The sequence below is a fragment of the Phodopus roborovskii genome, unplaced genomic scaffold (genome assembly GCF_943737965.1).
Source record: "Phodopus roborovskii unplaced genomic scaffold, PHOROB, whole genome shotgun sequence".
NCBI classification, from domain to species: Eukaryota; Metazoa; Chordata; class Mammalia; order Rodentia; family Cricetidae; genus Phodopus; species Phodopus roborovskii.
This window is the reverse complement of record NW_026126558.1, coordinates 12075583-12084255: the sequence shown is the minus strand read 5'-3', so window position 1 is coordinate 12084255 and position 8673 is coordinate 12075583. Positions and strand designations below refer to the sequence as shown.

Here is an 8673-nt window from a genome sequence, read left to right as displayed (position 1 = left end):
ATTCCATCTTTCAAGATTCAAAGCCACAGGTCAGGTCACAGCACGACACCTCCTTCTCCCCCACTGTGACAGGGCAGCAATGCAGCTTCCAAAGCAACTCTGACACCTTGTTTTACTGACACTGAAGAGAACCGGGTGCATGTACACGCATTACTAATGCTACAGAGAACTCAGGTGTGTGTACACAGGCAAATAAAAAAGGCACACCATCTAGTTCCCACCTGCAGTGGGAACATGGCCTCTTTTACAAAGAAAAGTCAATATATTTCTTACTATGGTCAGGTGAGGCAGCTTCCAAAGCTGTACCGAGCAGGTCTGTATTGCATCATTTCCTGTCTCTTACAGGAGCTTGAAAAGTGACCATCCAGCACTTTGTATACATGCATGGAGTCTGCTGGCCTTGCCCATCTGATATTGCCATGTTAGCTGCAAAGAACAAGAAGGGCATGGATTCTATACAGCATGAGATGCCTGCCCTCCTTCCTCTTAAGCTTTGGTTAGGGACTTGGAATAGACTCTCCATTTCCTGCCATCTCCCCTTCTCCTTTTCTTCCTTCCTCCTTAATCCCCAGTTCTCCCTGAATCTGCTTTCCAGAGAAGTTTGAATCCTGAAAGCCACTCAGGTAAGGACTTGGCTGGGCACCCTTTCCCCAGACTGGGCTTCTGTGAAGCCCCAGCTCCCACAGCCCACCCTCCACAGTCTCTTGTGCTAAGTCCTCAGCCCTCTCCCTAAAGAATCAAGCCAGGGCCTTAAGACCAGCTCAGTTCCATGTGTGAGAAGGCATTGAGCACCAAGGACTTCTTGGGGACTGTGGCATGGTTAGGAGCCTAGGGCTAATGAGAGGCATCCTGGCACCTTGCCCCTGCTTGTTCATCTTCAGACACTAGACAAGTTCTTGAATCTAATATTTCCTATGTTAGTATGTGGCTATGAGGTCATACAGTAAGCACTTAGCACCTGGCATACAATAGGAAGACACTGCCTACATAATTCACTGGAAATAACACAAGTGTAACTAAGTTTTCCAAAGTTTCTGGCTGCTCTGTTTGCATGTACATAAAATAGGAGGTGATGTTTTTCTTGTCTGCCTGCCCATAGCACAGGTTTTTAAGATTTTAAGTGTTTATTGGTGTGTGTGTGTGTGTGTGTGTGTGTTCATGCCATGTGCGTAAAGATGCCCAAAGAAGCTAGAAGAAGACATCAGATTCCTTGAAGATAGAGTTACAGGTGGTTGTTAGCTGCCCAACACTGGTACCAGGAACTGAATTAAGGTCTCTGGATGAGCAATGAACACTCTTAACCACAGAGTCAGCTCTACGGACATTGGTGCAGGTTTCTCAGGCATTTGTCCTCTAAGAAGCTAATTTTGGTGCCTGGAAATTGCAGTTTAGGAATGAGACTGACCTTGGAGGGTTCCATTTGGAGCTTTGCCTTCGGAATAAAAGACTGTCCACGAGTACACTGACTTAAGTATTGACTCTACAGAATCAGAATCAAAGCATAAACTCTTACACAGACGAGTGACGTGGATGCAATTAACTAGAATTCCCTCCACCCCTCACTAGAGTCTCATGTATTCCAGGCTAGCATCAAACTCCCTGCATAGTTGAGATTCTGAATATAGCTAAGGTTCTAATTCCCCTGCCTTTTCCTCTCAAATTCTGAGGCTACAGGACATTATCCATTTGCCTGTTTTTATGGGGTGCTAGGGATCAAAGCCAGGGCCTTGTGCATACTAGACAAGTACTTTACCAGCTTAGCTGTAGCCCATCCCTGGAATCCCATTTTAAGAGTCTGCTGATAATGAGGTATCATACCAAAGAAAGGAAAGGAAAGGCCAGTGGGCATGTCTTTCCTTCTCTCCTTGCGCCTGGTATCATCTACACAATGGGTCCTGACCTATGCCTCGATGACAGATACACATACTGGCTCAAGGTGACTATCAGTGCCACCATCACCTGGCCCTTCCTGCCTGTTTCAGCATTTTTGTAGCTTCTGCTTACAAGTATGTCGTCTGAAACTTCCCCTGGACTCCCAGGTCTACGTGGGAAGTTTCTGTGAGGTGTTGCTTCCCTATCAATGCATGAAGTACATTATTCACTTCTGACCCTGGGAGATCCCAAGGATGACAGGGCCAGATGCATTATTCCCTTAACACCCACTGGGGTCCCTAGCACACGGTAGGTCCACATACTTTTGTAATAAATGAATGACAGCGTTAAAGAGGATGGGTCAAAGTTTTAAGTGGTTTCTAGAAACATATGATCACTGCAATGTGTAAGTAAGAGGGAGCTCTTGGTCCAATTCACACCCTAATCTGGGCAATCAAACAAGCAGTCACTTGCATTCAAACATGAGGAAAGGAGGGGCAGGGGCTCTGGGATTTCTTAAACTGGGTACACAGGATCATAGATCAGACAAACCTATGTGCAAAAGGAATCCTGAATTCTAGTCAACACTCAACATTCCCACGGCCTGTGTCCATGGGACTGAGTATTCAGCACATGAATCCCAGCTGTCTATGAACAGCATTGACCATGAAATCCTTACACACTTGCCTTGGCCAGAGCACACAGAGAAGTCAGAACCAGAAGGCCAGATTAGGCCTGCTGCAGGGGGGCGGGAGGGAAGCCAGTGTGGAGTTAAGCCTCATGCCAACATTCAGAGCTATGATTGGCTGTTCTCTAGCTAAAACCCTATATCTGATAGGCTGAGGTTATTGCCCAGAGACCTGCGGGAGCCTGGGGCAGGAAGGCTCCTAGGAAGAGGCAGTCTCTCAGCAGAGATGGGAGGAAGTGGGAGGCCAATAAACAGGAGGAAGTTTAAACGGCCTCCTTCCCTAGGGTATTAGCCAGTTCTAGGTCAGGAAGAATAAACTGCTAGGAGATCAGAAACTTGGCTGGGCAAAGAGTCAACGAATGTTTTGGAAGTTGCAAAGTCAATCTTGTGACTTTAAATGTAGCCAGTTCCCGTATTAGGGTCTCCAAGTGGCAGCAGGAAGTTTCTGCATTACCTTCAGATCAGCAGGCTCAAGGCCAGGCTACTGGACCCTAGCTCATTCAAGATCTTACTGGAATGTTTTCAGACCATCAAGAAAGATTTGCGAGCACCCCAGTATGCTGAGGATACATACAGCTGCCAGGAAAGGGGCTTCACAACCAGTTGGCAGCTAAGGAATGTCCCAAGGAAATCTATTTGCACACCAAGTCACCTTGTGAGATTCTGTCGCTTGCTGGAGGTGTTCTCTTAGTCAAAGTACTCACTCACTTCCCTCCCCTTCCTTGGTTTCTCTTTTAAAAACCAATATGATGAGCTGGAGAAAGACCTAAGTTTGATCCCCAGAACCCAGGTAAAAACACCTGGTTTGATGGCATGCCTTGTAATCCTGGCATCCTCAAGACTATAATCCCAAGCTTTAAGAACATCCCAACGACTGCAGGCACATGCTTTCTGGGCAGCCAACCTAGTCTAATAGGTGAGCTTCCAGTCAATAAGAGAACTTGGCTCAATAGGTAAACACATTTAATGTCAAGCCTAATGGCCATCCTGTTATCATGCTTACCCACTAAAGAGGCTTGCATACGAATGACCCTCACCCCTGCCACCTCACCAGCTGTGGCACTCAGGAAAGTGGGCTCTGCACCATGCCTGAGCAGCACAGTAGAGCTGACTCTGATGTCTAGGGTACAGGTGAAACTACCTGAGAATGTGAGCTTGGAAGATGTGGCCCTACCTCTCGCCTGCTCTACGGTGATGTGGATGACACCCTCCCACACCTCCCACACCTCCCACTGCCCATGGCATTTTGGAGAGCTGGCCCTGCCCCTCACCAGCTGTAGCACTTGGCAGAACGGCCCCTGCACCTCAGCTGGGAAACACAGTAAAGCTAGCCCTGGAGGTGTGGATGTGAGGGCCAACCCTGAGGGCATGAAAGCAGGCAAACCAGCCCCAGCCCTTGCTCGTTGCTGCATGTGGTGAATTAGCTGCTGGTGAGCTGACCAAACCCTGGCAACCACCCAGGCCAGGACCACAGCCACCACCCCAACATCCATACCCAGGCCAGGACCACAGCCACCACCCCAATATCCACCCATCTATGATCTGCTAGAGCACATACATGAAGGGACTGGTCCTGCAGACGTAAAGCTGCCGGATCTCCACAACACAGGGCAACAACAGGATATCCAAGAGGAGTCCCGGTGAGGGCCCAGCATGAACAGTGCAGCAGAACCCAGAGGCCTCGAACCAGACCAATGACTCTTTACAATGAACACTTGCAAATAAAGCTATATTGACAAAAGGAAGTACTGTGTGGCCCACTGTATCACAATACAGCTTCCATGATGAGGCTTTTCCTTTTTTTAATTTTCTCTGGAACTTTTTTGGTTAATGTTTTTCGAGACAATTTCTCCATGAAGTTTTGGAGCCCATAGCACTCGCTATGTAGAGCAGGCTGGCCTCGAACTCACAGAGATCTGCCTGCCTCTGCCTCCCAAGTGCTAGGATCAAAGGCTTGTGCCACCACCACCAGTATTTTATTTTATTTTGTGGGGGAGACTGCAAGGGCAGAGGACAGATGGAAAGGGATGGAGAGATGAATGGGATCAAGGTGCATGATGTAAAAGACACAGAATAAAAAGAAATGTTTGAAAAAAAGATGTCCCCATAGGCTCATATATTAAAATGTTTAGTAACCAGGAAGTGGGATTCTTTGAAAAGATTAGAAGGATTAGGGTGTTGAGCCTTGTTGGAGAAAGTCTGATGCTGAGGATGAGCTTTGAAATTTCAAAAGCCCATGCCAGATCTAGATCTCTCTCTCTCTCTCTCTCTCTCTCTCTCTCTCTCTCTCTCTCTCTCTGCCTACAGATCAGGATATAGCTCTCAGCTACTACTCCAGTGCTTACCTGCACCCCCCATGCTCCCAGCTGCAATGATAATAGACTAGTTAAATGCCCCTAGTTAAATGCTGTCTTTCATAGATTTGACTTGGTCTTGGTGTCTCTTCACAGCAATAGAACATTGACTGAGACACCCACTCATGTTTTAACTGTTGAGTGTCACCACACATCACTGTCCCCCTACACTTGCTCATCCTTCCATGCCCGTCCTCACTATCATCCATCCTGATGCCTGAGCTGAGAAACTGGAACCATTCTCAGCTCCCTTTCTCTAACTCCAGGGAATCCAACACCCTCTTCTGGGCTGCAAGGGTATTGCACTCTAGAGCACTCGCGTGTGCGCGCGCGCGCACACACACACACACACACACACACACACACACACACACACTTTAAAATAAAATAATCTTTACAAAAGAAATCTCCAGTGCTCGCTTCGGCAGCACATATACTAAAATTGGAACGATACAGAGAAGATTGGCATGGCCCCTGCGCAAGGATGACACGCAAATTTGTGAAGCGTTCCATATTTTTAGCCTATAATTCACACCACCAGAGGAACTAGGATACAAGGTGTATTCTAAGAGATTCATATAAAGTCCCTCACAGAACTGGGAAGGGACAAGTCCCCCCAGAGCTCAGGGGAAGTGGGGGAGGACAGCGAATGGAGAGAGAAGTAGGAGAAAATGAGGGGGAGGAAAGGAAAACCTGTGCGACCAGGAAGATTAAGCCTGGTTAGGAATAGAAGATAGGAGAGAGAGAGAGAGAGAGAGAGAGAGAGAGAGAGAGAGAGAGAGAACATAAAAGAGGGAGCCAGTATTGGTTTGAAGATAAAATTGAACACAAAGAAAGGTCGAGAGAACTACAAGACTGCTCCCAACTAACAATCTCAGCTCCCGTGGAAAGGCTATCTATCATAAATGCCCTTCCCGGAGAGTGAGATCAACAACTAACTTCTCCATGGAGCCCTCAACTAATGCCTGTTGAAAATAGTAGCAAACACCCATACATAAACACTGAGTCGAACTAGAACCCAGAAGCAGATGGAGAGGACAAGACCATGCGGCAGAAGCACATAGAGACAGTTTACCTGAACAAGGAGGAGCTAACGGGCCACTGGACTGATAGCTGGGAAGCCAGCATGGGACTGACTCGGGCCCCCCTGAATATGGGTCTCAGCCAGAAGGACTGAGCAGTCTAAGGGACCTCAGACAGTGGAGCCAGGATGTATCCTTTGCGAACATATCCCCCATGGAGGGATAACTGCCTTAATCTAGAGACAGGAGAGAAGCCCTAGTCCCTACTTCACAGGACCTGTCAGATCTACATGACCTCAACTGGATGGCATTCCCCTACATATGGAATTGGGGTGGGGGGATGGGAGGGGAGGGTGTTTAGAGTGCATATGAGAGGGCAGAGAGGGTAAAAGGGAGGGAAGGAGGAAGGGAGGGCTGGAGGGAGGGAGGGAGAGGGAACTGGGATCGACATGTAAAATAATAAATTAAATTTAAAAAAATGCTTTGACTCCAAAATTTAAGTTGAAGGACAAGTTGCTGGGAAAAAGGATTTCTATTTTTGTTTCCACAGAAAATGAAAAGATGTGGATTCCTTCCAGACTAATGTGGTTTGATCACTCCAGACCGCCTGAAACAGAGTACCAGGTGATCCTACATTCAAAACAGCTGGACAAAACAGCCTTACAGACTACAGCCAGGATATCTGAATCTTCTTCAAATCCCCCAAGACAGCCCCTTACCAGCAGGAAGTAGTTTGGAAAGAACGACGCCCAAATTCCCAAATATTGTGTATAAATGTTTGTTTTCATTTAATTGGACTTTGTTATATAAAATTAAATAAAAAAATAAATAAAATAAAAAAAAAAAAGAAGCCCAGGCATTTTTCTAGGGTGCTTTCATTTCCTTATTGACTGACTTCAGAGATAGAGTTGGATAAGGGCCTTAACGTATCATCAATCAACTTGGTCACTCCAACCTGAACTCTATTCACATGGAAAGAAAGAAAATGCTCCAAGGCCACTTAAAAAGCAGGATCCCAGATTACTTTTACAACTGTAGCATATTATATGATGGGGCAAGTTTGGTTTCTTCTGTCACAAAACACATTTGAACAAACCTGGGCAATATTTCCTCCATGTGAAATTGAAAAGAAGGTAACTTCTTTGAGCCCTTAATCAAGCCTGGGAGAAGCTTAAGAGTTACCATTCTTTACTTCACTTAGGTGGCACAAAGTGGTGGCTTTCTCAGAAAGGGTCTGTCTTTCATCCCTTCATACTGGTCATGTGCAGCAGTGAGCCCAGAGCACATTTGTGATGGTGTCTGAATACAGCATAGATCTCCACAGCAACCAAATGCCAGCATCCTCTTCTGCCCCCTCAGCATCAACTTCCTCAGAAACCTTGCTGGAACCATGTCATCAATGGGCCAACTTTATTAGCCTGTTTCTCAGTGGTTGGACTGTGTATGTTTTCTGTTTTCCTTTGTTTCCCTTTTGACTCCTTTGGGTGTTCCTTATCTATCTATACTCCATCTCTACATATTTCTGCCACATCAGATAACTCACTACAGCCAGCAAAGCAATTTGGACTCCTGCTTTTTAAGATCCTGGGACATCAACAAGTGCCTCTGCTTGATTTGATCTCAGCCATGCCTCTTCCCAGAGTCTCTGGTGAAGAGTCCATCTTCCAATCTCCTCTCTTTGCCTCCAGCATGTTCTATGTCATGAATACTGAGGCTAGTGGATGAGAATTCCCCCTTTCTAGGCCAGCAAGATAGCTCATCGGATAAAGGTGCTTGCTACCAAGCCTAACAACCTGAGTTTGGTTCCTGGGACCCAAATAGATATGGAAGGCGAGAAGTGACACCCTCAAGTTTCCCTCTGATTTCCACATGTGAGCCCCACAATATACATGTGCTAAATAAATAAATAAATAAATCTAATTTTTTAGGGAGAGAGGGATTTATCTTGGCTTATGGTCCTGAAGGATTACAGTGCACAATGGTATGAAAGGCATGGTGAGAATGGATGGTGACAGGAGTATGAAGCCACCATAGCAGGCTGGATTCAGACTCAAGAAATGTAATATTTTTTTAATTAAAAAAAAAAGAATTCCTTCCTTCCTTCCTGAACTTTCTTCACCCATTGATAGGTTGTCTCTATTTTCCTCTAGAGAAGATGCCTAGTTCCAATCCTAGACACCCACACTACTGACACAACATTGAAATGACACCATGCTGTACACTGAGTCACAGACACAGAGCTAGAATATCAGGACAGTGTGCCTTATGTGACCAGAGAACAAGAAGAACAATGATGACACTCCCAATGTCACTTCCCCTCTGCTCTCCATCTCTAATGTCATCAACCTTGAAGACACAAATGGAAAGGCACAGATCCAAGTATGAGGCCTACAAGGGTGTCTCAGGCTAGCCGCAGTTATATGTTCTTCCTGTTCTGTTCTTCTGAATAAAGGGTACCATTGCCCCTGTGTTATTCAAGATTCTTGCTAACAAATGACACACATCTAATGAAAATCAACTTTGGAATAAGAGGATTTTATTGCCCCATAGTAAGAACTGTGGGGGAAGTACGCTTTAAGGAAGGGCACTTGGTTAAACACTTTACCCAGAAAAATACACAGCTACTTGTAAAGTGTGAATGTAACCTTATTCAGAAACAGGATGTTTGACTATGTAGTTAAATAAACATGGGGTGGTATTAGATGTGAGTGTGCTTTGAAGAGAGGGACATTTGTAT

At 45.9% G+C, this 8673-nt stretch overlaps 1 non-coding gene across 1 annotated transcript; it reads left to right on the top strand.

Annotated features, from left to right (window-relative positions):
• Positions 1-5326: 5326 nt before the first annotated feature.
• On the top strand, positions 5327-5433 carry LOC127234773 (U6 spliceosomal RNA). Its single transcript, XR_007835597.1, has one exon. It is a non-coding gene; the product is annotated as a U6 spliceosomal RNA (small nuclear RNA).
• The last annotated feature ends 3240 nt before the right edge of the window (positions 5434-8673 follow it).